Source organism: Podarcis melisellensis, assembly GCF_964234715.1.
Source record: "Podarcis melisellensis genome assembly, chromosome: 3".
NCBI classification, from domain to species: Eukaryota; Metazoa; Chordata; class Lepidosauria; order Squamata; family Lacertidae; genus Podarcis; species Podarcis melisellensis.
Window position 1 is genome coordinate 39,696,140 of NC_138530.1, and position 15,958 is coordinate 39,712,097.

At 38.6% G+C, this 15,958-nt stretch overlaps 1 protein-coding gene across 13 annotated transcripts in view; it reads right to left on the reverse strand.

The window, feature by feature from the left end:
* Positions 1–15,958, reverse strand: part of LTBP1 (latent transforming growth factor beta binding protein 1) — a 187,018-nt gene that overhangs the window by 97,819 nt on the left and 73,241 nt on the right. The window lies entirely within an intron of this gene.

Genomic DNA, 15,958 nt, shown 5'->3' on the forward strand with positions numbered 1-15,958 from the left:
GCCCATGTGGTTCTTCTGATGTTTAATCGTTACTGTAGTGGCATGAGACAAGTAATAAAATAGCAGTTAAGAATGTAAGAAGAGCCTGTTGAATCAGGGCAACAGCCCTTCTAGTCCAGGAATCCTGTTCTCACAGTGGCCGATACATGTGGGAGACCCACATGTGGGAGACCCACAAGCAGGACCGGAGCACAACAGCACTTTCCCTTCCTGCAGTTTCCAGCAACTCGCATTCAGAAGAATTACTGCCTCCAACTATGGAAGCAGAGCGTACCCATCATGGCTAGTACCACTGCAGTGCCAGCCTGCCCATGAGACAGAAGTGAACACATGGTGGAAGGCGAAGAAGAAGAAGAGGAAGAGTTTGGATTTGATATCCCGCTTTATCACTACCCGAAGGAGTCTCAAAGCGGCTAACATTCTCTTTTCCCTTCCTCCCCCACAACAAACACTCTGTGAGGTGAGTGGGGCTGAGAGACTTCAGAGAAGTGTGACCGGCCCAAGGTCACCCAGCAGCTGCATGTGGAGGAGCAGACTGAATTGAACCAAGGCTTGGTCTTGGTTACAGCTCATAGTTAGCTAAGACCTTAACCACGAACCTCAGTTCAGGTGACATACTAAACAAAAAGGACTATGGAGACATGTGAATATCATGCAAAATGTGAACGACAAATGAAGCAATACATCATTAAGCAGCAAATTTCCAACCTATTCATTCTTCATAGCAATCCAAATATTCCCTTATAAAAGTATATGAAATTCATCTCCTTCATCGTTCTTATAAGGAACAAGCCTTGTTATTATAATTTCTTCCCTGTCAGCCCCTATATTGCATTTTACATTAAAATGGTTCTAGTTACTTAAGTCACTGCCAAGTTTATGCTCTGTTTATTGCTCCATTGCTGGACTGAAAAGACAGACACACCCTTTCCTCTCTCTGGATAACTTACATGTAGAGCTGAGACAGACCTAAAAAGTTAAATTTGATTTTGAATTCACAACCGCAAAATAAGCCCTTGAAAGTATCTGTTTTTGGCCTTTTCACCAAGAAACATCAGCTTACTACCCACAGATTTTAAATGTCATCACAAAGGTCAGTTCCCCTACCCTACAGCCAACTTTTCAAAATCTTAAATTTCTGCATTTCAAAAGCCAGGTATTTAAGTGAAAATATTCAAGTCTCCTAATTAGAGATGACTTGTTAGCATTTATAGTCAGATATAATTATTATGAATGCAAGATGTTCACTGAACTTCAAATTCCAGCGATAAGCCACACTGCCCCTAGTTTTAACAAATTAGTAGGACAAAATGGTTGAATGATGGACATGCATATCTAAATGTTCCATTGCCACAAACTCAAAAGCATCTGGTCAAAATTGATCAGAAACTGAGTGGTAACTCAGTCTATCAGTTTTAGGATTTCTACGTGCACAACAGAACTTCTGCCCCCTTCTCCTTCCCCTGTGCACCTTCTGAATTTGTTCCGATGTTTCTTGATCCCCCTGGAGGACACTGACCATTGTTTTCAAGATTATAGGTTAAATCCAGAATTTTTCTTCTGTGAAAAGAAGAGACTGAGATCCAACGGGGGCTCCTACTGCAGAAATGGGACGAGTTCATTTCTGCTGAGTCCCTTTTCTCCCAGTGGCTGCCAAAAGCAGACAATATGATAGAATTCCAATTAGACTGTGATAACTTTCAGAAGAATGTCTGCACATTGTGTGACGGGGTAACAGACTGAAATCCAACAGGTCTGCAAACTCATTCACGTGTGACAAAAATAAAATAAAATTCTATAGCTACATTAGCTAGAATTACTCAGGGGAAAAGATTTTGAAATTCAGTACGTTGGTCACTCCATTAATCAAACAGCATATTGAAGCTATGATAAAGACAATATCAGTTCTTAGAGTTACTTCAAAAGAAATTGTATATGAAATTTTTATTTCCCAACCAACACCTATATCACAAAATACAAATGGTCTCAGAATTAGGGAAAACAGCTCTTTTGCTCTGATAATGTGGGGAAAAAATCAAGAAACTGGTCACAACACTGGATAGGCTCATATGTTACTCTGAAAGAAGACATCCCAAAATGGAATTGCATGCTCTATCAGACATATTGAGATGCGTTTATGGTCCTTATAATTGGAATCCATTAACATTTGGGGCAGTTAGACATAATCTGTGAGGGGAAACCAGACTTCTGTTGTTTAGCCAGCTATTTACAAGCATTAAAGTAATCTTGCCTGACATGCTTGATGGGAGGATTTAAAATCATGCTGTGCAGATACCTCAAGTTACAAAGAGTGAAAAGGAGGGCAAACAGGAAGCAGACCAATTGGCACATTCCATAAAGGAACACAGTGCTGGAGAATGGGAGGATCGGCTGCATTACAGAATATGGGGCCAATTTGTCTGATTTGGTGTGGATATTTTCTTCAAGCACACAGGAAGCAGGCTTGCTGATCTGCTAAGCCTCAAGGTTATTGTTGTTTACAAACAAGCTATCAAGGTACCTCTGGCTCCTTGTGATGCACTTGAAAAGCATAGAAAGCTGGAACTGGTAGTATTAAATTCAAAACAGGAACTATAATGATACTGTATCACAAATGTGAGGCTTTGGTGCTTACCTAGCTAACACCTGTTCAAGGTAAAGTGTAACCCTAAATCTACATGAGATGGACAGGGCATACCAGAAGGCCAACAAAAGGGTGGACTCTTGTGTAGATTCGTAGTGAGTAAGCACTGATACAGAGTACCAGTACATAACCAGAGAAGTCAGTGTGGTTTTGATGGATCAGTCAAATGACTTAATGGTGGGAACAAAAAATTTGGGAACTCTTTGAAATCCTTTTGGCATGACAAGGGAGCCAGCCAATCTGGTACCTTGTACTAAAACATAATACATTGATTAACATTCCTTCTTTGCTGCTGCATTCACAAGAATTGCTGACCCATGTTATACTGCCTGCATTGTTGGTTTCTACTACTCTTTCAGTTCTCTTGAACTGTTTGTTCTTGATTTAGTTTCATGTGTGTATGTGGTAAATGTTACCCATTGTTATTGGCCAGTATCTTTTGAAGTGTTCATTAGAGAATAAAATTTGAGGTGGTACAAATGCAGGCAAAATTTAAAGCCTTAGCCATAGATTTGAAGTTTTCTGCCAAAAACACTCATGCAACGAGCAATAATGAATTTGATTCATTCACTTCACATTTTTCAATGGTTGAAATCTGAAGGTTTCTTTTATTGTCTGAGTGGGTAGTACTAAATGTTCTCAGGCTTAATCACTGGTGTTTCTGTGAACCATCCAGAGTCTTGGAATTTTGTAGCTTCTGCTTGTCATATTCTACAGATGGAAGAGATTTTCATTCTGTGAAATAGACCGGTCTTAAAGCTAAATTCTGTTTTGACTGACTCAATTTTGGACAGATCTGCAAGTAATAAACAATGTTGCCTTTTGTACAACCAGTACTGGGCCCTTGGGATAGAAAAGACTCAAATAAAGACAGACAAATAAATTATAAGGTAAAGTATGAATTGTGCCATATTTGTCTACCATTCTCTTCTTCACTATTTGAATAGCTGTCTTCCATCAGTAAAAAGGATGCTTTTATATTGCACTGCATTTTAGTGCTTAAACTCTTAAGGAAATCATTTTTGAAATTCGCTCCTAACCTATTCCTCAAAAGTTCCTGAAATGTTATAAATACCACATTTTTAACTTAAAAAAGATGTTGACATATTACTTAAGGAGGACAGACAACTTTTTAAAGTGTCAAACACAGAATGAGATCCATAAAATAAGGTTATTTTCCTATTATTTATTAGATTTATTACCTGCCCTTCACCATAAGGTCCCAAGGCAGGTTACAACAACAAAACAATATAACTGAAAACACAATAAAACCAGCCAACCACACACAACAATCATCAGGTTAATTTACAGTGTTCAGGAATGTCACAAAAAATATTTTCAACTGTCACAAAGCCAGGGTAAGCGGGTCAGTCTTCAGCATAAAGCAGAGGGTGAAAAAGTATGATATCAGATGCCCCTCTGAGGGAGTTCCTCAATGCTGAGGTTTACCACAGAGCCTTTCCTGAGCCACCAACTCCTCAAGCTGCCAAGACTAGTGGAACAACCAAGAGGGCCTCCTTTACTGACCAACACCCAGGATGGAATGCAAGGAAGGAAGGAGGCAGCCTTTCAAATATTTGGGGCCCAAGTGGTGTAGATCTTTAAACAGGAATGCGAGCATCTTGAATTGGTCTCAGAAAGAAACTGGCAACCAGTGCAGCTGCTTTAGAACAGAAGTATATGAATTCTAGATGTAAATCCAGTTGTTATCAGAGCATGGACTGCTGCTTAGTTGTGACACCCTCCCCATCGAATCCCTTATATAGGAGGTCCATCTGGTTAGTTTGCTGAAGAGCTAGACTCCTAGTAGTAATTAAAATCAACAGAGGAGCCCCTCTTGGTACTTTCTCTACCTTCAAAAGCTTGTGGAGCAATTTCTGAGGCAGCCCCCAAGCTGGGAAGCTTTTTGTTGAATGTTGAAGATTCACCTCTTTACCCTGGCCGTTGACACTTGTGATCTATATTTTTAGGACTCACCCTGGCTGTGATTGTGATTTGTTTTAATCTGTTTTAATGTTGTATTTTACATGGTTGCGACTTGCCTGGGATCTCACGGTGAAAGGTGAGTAACAAAATAAAACAGTAACAGTGATAATATTAGCATTAGCAGCAGCAGCAGTGATGATGATGATGATGATGATAATAATAATAATAATAATAATAATAATAATAATAATAATAATAATACACTTTTATTTAAAAGGCTCTCTGTTGGCTGCCACTGATTTTAATTTTGGCTAAGGTTGGCTGACGTATAATATTTATTAGGTTTTTAGCATGTTTGCATTTTTCTCTTTAACTAGTTGTGAACCTAAGCAGGTGATCCAATATCTAAGCTAGCTGGCGAGACACACATTTTAAGGAGGGGGGTAGTTTTATCTATGGCATACAAGGGCCACCCCAGTTAGTGTCAACAGAGGTTGCTGCTGTTGGTATTGTGCTGCACTGCTTGTGAAAGGAGACAGACGGAACCGCTGGATTGTACCAGTTCTGAGACCCTAAACTTATGGTGGTGCCTTAGTTCCACAGTTCACAGGACTGGGCCAGTGATATCTGAATATAAAACGGATCATTTAGTAATAAACTAAACTGCTGTGGAATATGACCTCATTTTTGGTTTTGGTGTGGTATAACGTGCACTGATGTTGAAAATTATTGCTTATGAGATTGTAACTGTTGCACATTTCCACATAAAAACCATAAGCAGGGACATATCCAGCACACAATCATTTGGGAATTCAAGTTTGCTACCGTAAAGATTTTTTAAAAAAACAAACAAACAAAAAAACTGGCAACTGTAAAGCTACTGTACTAATCCCATAGCACTGGTGAGAATCTAAAGTTAGAAGAAACAGATTGACTGATTAGAGCAAAGTAGAAGATTAAGATTGAAACATTGCTTGTGGGACAAGGAAGCAGGAATCCCTGCATCATTTCAAGCTATTCCAGTCTGTTACCAAGTCAGGCACTGGCTGCCTAAAAGGAGGCAGAACAATGCCCACGCCCAAGTCTCCATCAGTCGCTTAGCATAGCTAAGCGAGTTCAGGAAAGGGCTCTCACCATGATGAACAGCATCACAGCAGTGCCAAACCACACTGGCTGTGAGGATCAGACAGCCTTGGTGGATTCCTGCAGTTTTGTGACCCATCTGCTGCCTTTTGTTGTGTGTTTTTATTTAAACACCATAATAATATAGTCAACAATAAAGTGATATTACATGTTTGAATGGCGTTGAAATCAGGTGACGTTGTCTGTGAAGTAAGCCATCGTGACCTTAAGATTTAGCTCAGAGGCTATACGTTTCACGTACCACAATAATGTCAGTTCCAAGGTGAACAGACACACCCTTGAACTCTCCGTGGAGCAGGCAAAGTCATTTTCCTCATTTTTCATTTTAAAATACATAAAGTACAAAGACTTGTTTAGCTGTATTGCTGATAAAATTATCGTATTTCCTTACTGAATAACTGATTGTTATGCTGAAGAATACTAACCAATACAACACTGGCACATAAACCTATATAGTCTCAGATGAAGAGGAGAGAAACCCTTAAATACTTCCAGATTTTCTCCAGAACTTGTACAGCATTTGTTTTGGCTTCCATTGAACATTCTTCTTAAGCAAGCAACAATCACTGCTTTTCCTTTATCAACTAATTAAAACAGTGTTTGATGCTTTTGCTATTTGATACATATTTAATCCTCTGATATTATGGAGCACTGATATGGCAAAGTAAACATATCCATGTAGATTTCTGACAGTGTTTGCTTAAGACCTCCTGAAACCAAGCCCTGAGCTTCAAGGAATTCCAGGCAATTATAACTATTCTACTTTATGAGATATTTTGACTACTCTTGAGGAAAAAGTGCTTCAAAAAGTGCAAAGCATCTGATTTTACTTGAAGGATAATATTTTCTAAAATAATAACAATGGTAAATTACAATGTAGCAGTTTGAAATATAGTTGGGAGACCAATGAAATGAATATGATTTACCTTCCCTAAGAAATGTTTGCAAAACCTGCCTGCAAATGGACAGATCTTTCCTCTGTACATTACCAAATACATGCCAGTATAATACTAAGCTAGGTTGAAAACATTGCTGTTAGTGTACAAAGTCCTCAGTGATCTAGAACCAGGTTACTGAAAGGGCTTCCTTGTCCTTTATACAGTGACCAGATCACTGCCATCATCGGGAGAAGCCCTCCTGATGGTCCCACAGCTATTTATTTTACTTAACAAAATTTATGTACTGTATTGATTATTATAAAAACTCTTAAGTGGTTTACAAAAGTATAAAACGTTAGTATTCATGAGAAGAAACCATAAAAAGAGGTATTTTAAAACATTCAAAAGATGATTGAAACCCTCAGAAGAGACACATGTAACTTCTACATGTCTCTATAAGCTTCCCTAAACAATAATGTTTTAACAAGGGGCTGAAAAGAATACAGCAAAGGGACTTGCCTGGTGTCAATAGGCAGGAGATTCCAAAGTGTACGTGTGCTGCCACACCACAGGTCAAAGTGGGCATGGCTCATATGTGTTTAGTTTTTATGCGGACCACAGCTTTGGAACAGTGCTCCTATAGATATTATCATGGAGCTCACATCTTTAATCAAAAAGCAAATCCTGATTCAATAACTGAGGGGTTTTTTTTCTGTTCAAGAGCAAAAAATTCTAGATAAGGATGCTGTAGAATAAGCACATCAATCAGCTACTGTTTAGCATCTGATATCTGCATAAAAACTGTCTTAGTTACAAAACATGTCGCTCCTGCATTGGTCTCTACAACATAGCAGGCGCTGTAACCTTCCAACAGTTTGACCTCACCCCCAAAGGGACACTCCTCCACTGTCTCCCGAGACAGGCCGATGCCAACCAGTTACATGCAGCTTAGTAAGTAAATTGTGTGGTCCTCAGTAATGAAAACCCCTGCATTAAATGAATTAAATTAATATTATCCAATTTAAGCAATATCAGTGGCTACACCCAAATTCAGCAATTATAGCCAAACAGATGCAAATATATTGAATTTTTTTAAAAAACTGAGCCTTAATACATAAACTCTTGACACATGGTAGACATATGTATTAAATTATATTTCTCCTACATTCAAGCGTCCCATAACAATTTCAACACTCATTAATCATGTGGAAAATTAATAGGGCACACATTAGCAGTACAAACTTTATTGTCTGTATCACTGACGCTATAAACATATTTTGAGGAATAACAAGATATTGTATGTCATAATAAAGGCATTTTTATTAGAATTAAAATGAAAAGCAGCTGAAAGGGGAGGGAGTCAAGGAAAAGAAACATAAACTTGCTTGTTTGCTTGCTTTTAATAAGACTCAGTTGACCAGTGCTCTAAGCTGCCAGACTTCTTGGCTTCCAAAAAGACTCAAAGTATAGGCATGGAGTTGACCAATATTCTTAATGGTACGGAAAAAACCAGCCTATGGACTACAATTGAATTACTTTTGGATCATAGCTGCTGCTGCAAATACATTTTCCAGTGCCAACAAACTGTATGACAGCCAACAAATTTTAAAATATGAAACACTGTGCTGCCTCCTTAAAGGAAACACATCAAGACTCCAAAAAAGAAAAATGTTATACACCTGCATGAAAAGGAAGTACCATCCCAAAGCAGTTTCCTTTCCTCTTATTCATTTTTTTAAACCTCCAACCCTATATTCTCTCTCACACACAAACCCACACCCACACATCCCAATACCAAATGAACTGACAAACTCACAAACTGATGGCACAGAAATGTTGTGTTCTCAATTTCTGCTTTTGAATTCCAGTTCCCCATTGGCCCTATGCACTTCATTCTTCTCAACATCCCTCGAAACCAAGAACCATTCATTTGATTTGATATCTGTATGCAGCTTTTCTAAAACAAAGATGCACTCAAAGTGATTCACAAGTATGAACTGTTACCAATATAATCATATGACAATATCAGTAGGCAGAAACAGACAATTCAATAAAAATAATTATGCAGTTCAACACAAAATGGGGAATGGGAAGAAATTTGTTTATTTCACATTTAAATGTAAGCCTACCTAATTCCTACTTTCCAAAATACCGGTAATACACAAACTAAACACAGGTATCCTTCAAAATTTGCACTCAATTTTTTTCAATGTACTTCTCCAACCATATAAAGCATCCAAAAATGTGTGTATTACAAAAAGCTTCACACAGAAAAATGTGGAAAAATGCCTTCTATTAGGGAAATCTACATCCAAAAAACTGTTTATTAGGTGACATGCGTCTGAAAGTGCATAGAAATTTTCATGTAGACTTCTAAAAAATTTAAATCACAAACAGATGTCGAAAAGGGGTGAAGTAAAGTTAGAAAAATGAGAAATCTAGAAAGCAAAAGGGTCAGATTTATCCATCCCTAATATAAAACTATAATTCAAAAATAATGTGTAAGGAACAACCCAGTGCTGACTGACACAATCCCTCTGTGTAAAGCATTATATTAGTCTATGGGGAATAAATCAGTCATTTGATTCTGTACCTGCAATCTGAAATGGCAAATCCAGGAGCCGTTTCATCACAGCTATTTGTCTTAGCCAGCCCTTAAAAGATGTTTAATACAAGTCAGTAGTGATTTGAGGTAACAGCCAGCATTTTACCATCCTGTCAGTTCTGTACTGCAGCATCCACAGATCATATTGATTATGAATGCACAGTTCAGATCCAATTATTTGTTTCACTCAGAAACTACAGTTTACTAATGAGCATAAACATTTAGTGCAAACCATAAACATTTTTTTAAAAAAAGAAGCATCTACCACATACACAAATGAGAGCGCACCTGTTGTTCTATCAATAACCAACACAAAAAAAACCTTCCATATCAGAAGAATCAGATAATAGACCAGTCAAATATAAAGTGGACACTCAGGTTGTGAACGTGATCCATGTGGGAAGCACGTTCGCAACCCGCAGAGTCCGCAACCAGCAGTGCCGCGTCTGCGCATGCATGGGTCGTGATTCAGTGCTTCTGCACATGCGCAAAGCGCAGAAACCCGGAAGTAACCTGTTCCAGTACTTCTGGGTTTGGCGTAGTGCACAACCCGAAATAGTGCAACCAAAGTGTTTGTAACCCGAGGTATGACTGCATAGGAATTAACAAGGTCCACTTGCAGTTTGAGCTAATGCAAAAGTAGCCAACTTCTGTATAATTCTGTTGGCATCATTTGCCAGCAAAAAAACCCCTGAATTTCATAAGGTGGGCTAATTCTCATTTCCCTTCAATGGAGCAGAAAGAAATTTATCACAGTTAGGGGGGATTTCAACCAACAATTAGATAAAATATCAATGTCACCAACACCACAAATGGGGATATGGTTATTTAAGCTGCAATGCTGTACCGACTTATCTAAGTGGATGTGTGTTCAGAATTATTCCCACATAGGTCCTTTCCACTGCTCCACTACCAACCTTTGTGGGTGGAATTACCCAATTTATCCCAGAATACTGAACAAAGATGGAGCGGGCAGGGTGGAAGAAGCATTAAAATTCTAATTTTAAAATGAAACTGCAAGACTTAGGGAAAGTATTCAAATGGGTTTTCTTATGAACAGCTCACTTATTCAAGTGCAGCCTGACTTTGTGGAACAGGATAAGAATCCAATGAAAAGAATATGCATTTGGTGCTGTCTTGGCACCAATCAAATGTGGTGAATAATTGACTCCATACCAAATGGCATAGTGTCTAACATTTCTTAATTTTATACAAACCTGCCTCTGTGGGTTTGGTTTCTAACTGTAATTCTTTCTATGCACAACTGCCTGTGCAACATGTGCTCTAGCCAACCTCTTCTCCATACACATTCTACACCAGACGGGAGTAATAATTTTTACAGTATTGCATCAAGATAGTCTCCTAGCAAGGGATGCGGATGGCACTGTGGTCTAAACCACAGAGCCTAGGGCTTGCCGATCAGAAGGTTAATGATTCGAATCCCTGCGACAGGGTAAGCTCCCGTTGCTCGGTCCCTGCTCCTGCCAACCTAGCAATTCGAAAGCACGTCAAAGTGCAAGTAGATAAACAGGAACCGCTCTGGCGGGAAGGTAAATAGCGTTTCCGTGCGCTGCTCTGGTTCACCAGAAGTGGCTTAGTCATGTTGGCCACATGACCCGGAAGCTGTACGCCAGCTCCCTCGGCCAGTAAAGTGAGATGAGCGCCACAACCCCAGAGTCGTCCATGACTGGACCTAATGGTCAGGGGTCCCTTTACCTTTACCTAGTCTCCTAGCAGACCATTTTGTTTTGTTTTTTTTCATATATTTTTATTGAATTTTAGCAACACAAAAAAGAAAAACTTATTTGTATCCCATTACATCTCATCTCTCTTCTCTGTTTAGACCTCCCTCAACTTTCCCGACAATCTTTCGCACCCTCTATCCTATCTACACATTTCTTAGCTTCAACATTACCATTAAACGTTACAATTCTTTCTATGTTTCTCTTTGCGTAATGTTCCTCACTCTTTCACAAAGCTTCTTTGAGACACACTAACGTTGTCTGTTCCTCACATACGATTTCCAAATAATCCGTAAATTTCCCCCAGTTTTCCAAAAATTTCTGATCTTTTTGATATCTTATTTTGCCTGTTAATTTGTCCAATTCTGCGTAATCCATAAGTTTAGCCCTCCAGTCTTCCAGAGTCGGGACCTCTTTTCCTTTCCAATTCTGGGCCACCAGCATCCTTGCCGCCGTAATAGCATATTGAAAAAATTTACAGTCTTTCCTTATTATATCCCTTCTTGTTATTCCTAATAGAAAAATTTCCGGTTTTTTAACAAAATTATATCCTAATATTTTCTTCAGTTCACTGTGTATAGTCCCCCAAAATTCCCTTATTTTGCTGCACTCCCACCACATGTGCATGAATGTACCCTCCTTCTCTCCACACCTCCAACATTTATTACTGATTTTATACATTCTAGCTAATCTTACTGGCGTCAGGTACCATCGATACACCATCTTCATTGAGTTCTCTTTTAGGGAGACACAGGCTGTAAATTTTATGTTTTCGTTCCATATTTTGTACCAATCATCTATTTCTATGTTTTGTCCCAAATCTCTGGCCCATTGAATCATCGTATCTTTCACCCCCTCATCCATCGTATACCATTCTAACAAGATTTTATACATTTTTGAAATCACCTTATGGTTGTTATTCACTATTTCTATTTGAAATTTGGATTCTCTTTCTCTATACCCTTTTTCTTTTTCATCCCTCTTAAACATTTCGTTTATTTGGAGGTAGTGTAGCCAATCATAAACCTGCCCTTTTATTTCCTCGTATGGTTTTATCCTCCATTTTCCCCCTTCCTTCCTCACCAATTCTCCATAAGTCGCCCAGTTGTCTCTCATATTAACTTTTTTAACTGCCAACACCTCTAATGGGGACAGCCAATGTGGGACTCCGACTTCCAGAATGTTTTTATATCTATCCCATACCTCCAGCAAGGCTCTCCGAAAGATATGGTTTTCAAATGATTTATAACCCTTTTTCTTCTCCTTCCATAAATGGGCGTGCCATCCAGCTCTATTATCGAATCCTTCCAGATCTAACAGCTTTGTGTTTTTCAGGTTGATCCATTCTTTCAGCCAACATAAGCATGCTGACTCATAATATATCTTTAAGTCGGGCAGGGCAAAACCCCCCCTTTCCTTTGCATCTATCAATAATTTATGTTTAATTCTTGGTTTGCAAAAGGAGTTCGAAATGATGATAAACAAAGAAGTTGAATGGAATATTAAAAGATTAAGACAAAAGAATTTTGAATTTGCAAATAAAGCAGGGAAGTGGCTGGCATGGCAGACTAAGGAAAGAAAAGAGCGAAATACAATAAACAAAATAGAGGTGGGTGGAGAGGAGATAACCAACCCTAAGGGGATTAGGAAAGGATTTTTGGATTTCTACAAACAACTGTATAGAAGGAAAGAAAAGAACAACACAAGGAAAATAGAAAGATATTTAAAAGAGAAAGAAGTACAGAAGATTCCAACAGAGGCACAAGAGAGACTGAACACCCCAATAAGATTGGAAGAGATAAAAGAGGCAATCAAAAAACTGAAAAATGGAAAAGCCCCGGGACCAGATGGCTTTACAGCAAGGTACTATAAAGAACTAGAGACAACTCTGATACAACCAATGAAAGAAGTGATGAATATGATTTTGAAGGAGAAAGAGATTCCGGAGACGTGGAGAGAAGCACTCATAACATTTATTCCAAAAGACGATGCAGATCTGACGCAAGTCAGAAATTATAGGCCAATCTCCCTATTGAATACGGATTATAAAATCTTCGCAGGGATACTGGCAGAAAGGCTGAAAAAGGTTTTACAAGGAATTATACATGAAGATCAGGCAGGCTTCCTTCCCGGCAGACAGATGAGAGACAATGTGAGAAATATTGTAAATATTATAGAATATCTGTCTGCTAGGAATGAGAAGCAGGCAATGCTAATGTTTGTGGATGCTGAAAAAGCATTTGATAATGTATCATGGGACTTTCTGCTGAAAAACATCGAACAGAGGGATATGGGCAACGATTTTTTCAACGGAGTAAAGGCGATATACACGGAGCAAAGAGCCAGATTGATAGTAAATAGTGTGATTTCAGAAGAAATAAAAATCTCAAAAGGCACCAGACAAGGCTGTCCACTGTCCCCATTGATATTCATCATGGTTCTGGAGGTGTTACTAGACTCAATAAGGAAAAAAGAAAGAATAAAAGGGGTGGCGGTAGGAAAAGACCAACATAAAGTAAGAGCCTTCGCAGATGACTTGGTGCTGACGGCTGAAGATCCGCTGGAGTCAGCTACAGAAATATTGGATGAAATTGAGAAATTTGGAGAGGTAGCGGGGTTCATAATAAATAGGAAGAAAACAAAAATCATGGTTAAAAATATGGAGAAATCAGCGACGGAAGAATTGCAGCAACAAACAGGAATTGAAATCGTCAAAAAAGTGAAATACTTAGGAATTTGGCTGACCCCAAAAAATATCGACCTATACCAGAATAACTATACACCGACATGGAATAAAATTAAGAAGGACTTGATAATATGGAATAGACTAAAATTATCCATTTGGGGCAGAATTTCTCTAATTAAGATGTCAGTATTGCCCAAAATGTTATTCCTATTCCAAATGCTACCGATCTTAAAAGGAACGTTGATTTTTAAAGAATGGCAGAGGTTGATCGCAAGATATGTTTGGCAGGGGAAAAAACCTAGCAGACCATTTTGTTGTGCCACCCTTCTTCCCAAATGGAATCCAAGAAAAACTGATTGAACAGACACTGCCTCAGAGCAGGGATATCAAAGTCAAATAGGATGGCATGTCAAACACTTTCTGGTACAAGTGTAATTTGGCCAGCGGCACACAGCAACCTTGAGCTAAGAAGCAACACGTTTTCCTCCTGTACAGAGGTGTTTTTCCCCACATGTGGAGAACATACAGTAACAGAAGTATTTGACCAAGGCATTAGGCTTTACATTTTGAAGTTCTGCCTTGGAGTGCTTGTGATTTTAATAGATGAAGAGTCCTGACGATTCCTGAAAGCTCTATCTGGAACTATGCCAGAAGCAGAAATCTATGTGTGTGTTGTTTTTCAGCAGGAAGGGGGGGGGGTAGAATAAGGATAAAATCAAGGGAAACAGGCAAAAGAACCACTAGAACTCATGGTCAGATTAAGGAAATAAGAAGTTTGCTATTCATTTCTTTTAGATTAATCACAGATGAATCGTAGAGTGTTAAAATGTAATGGCTTCCATCACCTGCTGAATTACCAAGCAGGTCACTAAAGGCCATAATTATTTAAGTTTATATTTCCTTGCTTTCTAGGATTTGCTTCTCCCTCCCAATCCTTTTTCCTTCTGTGCCGTATTTTAGATTGCAGGCCTGAGGGCAGTGACTCTCTTATGTTGGTAAACTGTGGTGGGTCCCTTGCATAGGCTGAATATTAGGGCAAAGATGCTTTAAATAAATAAATCTTGTTTACAGAAGGAAAAAGGAAGCTCGTGTTTAATAATGACACAGAATACAGTCCATCAAAATATTATACAATATCATGGATGGTTTCTAATACTTGAAGACTGGAAATATCCAAATTAGATCATCCAAACTGGAGTTAAGATTGTTACAGAATATAAGCACAAACTGAAATTGTACTAATGTCTTCAGACACAAGACTATATATTTACAACACATTATATAAATTAAGAATCTAATAAACACAACACTTTTGTAATGCTGGATAGAAGTAACAAGACTAATCCAGTCTTGCAATAGATTATATACTTTGCCAAGACATACACATGCATTATATTACCAGTCTCGTTTGCAGACAGTAAAATCACCTCTGATCCCAAAGTAATTAATAAAACATTTTTGAGCACCGAATCTAACTTAAGAAATCCACCATGCAAGAAAATACATAAACACTGACAACTGCTGAGCAAAGTAGTATTATGGAGATTACCCAGCACAGATATAAACATTTGAAGTGATTACATTAAATGAATACAAAATGGGGAGGTGGGGTTGGTAACCCATATACGTTCCCACCAGTTGCATCAGAGCAAGTATTAAATATGTCAAGAAAATAAATTCATCTGTTTATCTTGAGAAGTCATCCAAATCTTAGTAAGATATTAATATTAAAATGGTCTCAAGGTAATACAAATAGAATTTGGGATTTCTCTCATTACACACAAAACCAAAATATTCTTGATCACATGAAAAGTTTTGGATCAAATTTAAACACTATTAGAGCAATTAATTGGGGGCAGAAGACCAGAGTCAGGGTGGTAATGGAAAGTTACCAAAACTAAATCTCTGCGCTTCTTACAGCTTTCAGATAAGCCTTCTTCAGTATTTAAGTTCCCCTCAATTCTATGAAGTTACGGGTGCCAAGTTACAGAATTTGCATGCACTCTACTCACTGTCTAGAAGTGTCAGATTTTAAAAAATAAAATTCAAGACATTATAGATAAAACTAAGCAAACTTACAGGTATTCTAGTTTACTATAATGTTGGCAACAGGAATCTTAGGATGCTGTACTAGGATGCTAAAGGTAAAGGTAAAGGTACCCCTGCCCGTACGGGCCAGTCTTGCCAGACTCTGGGGTTGTGTGCCCATCTCACTCAAGAGGCCAGGGGCCAGCGCTGTCCGAAGACACTTCCAGGTCACGTGGCCAGCGTGACATCGCTGCTCTGGCGAGCCAGAGCCGCACACGGAAACGCCGTTTACCTTCCCGCTAGAAA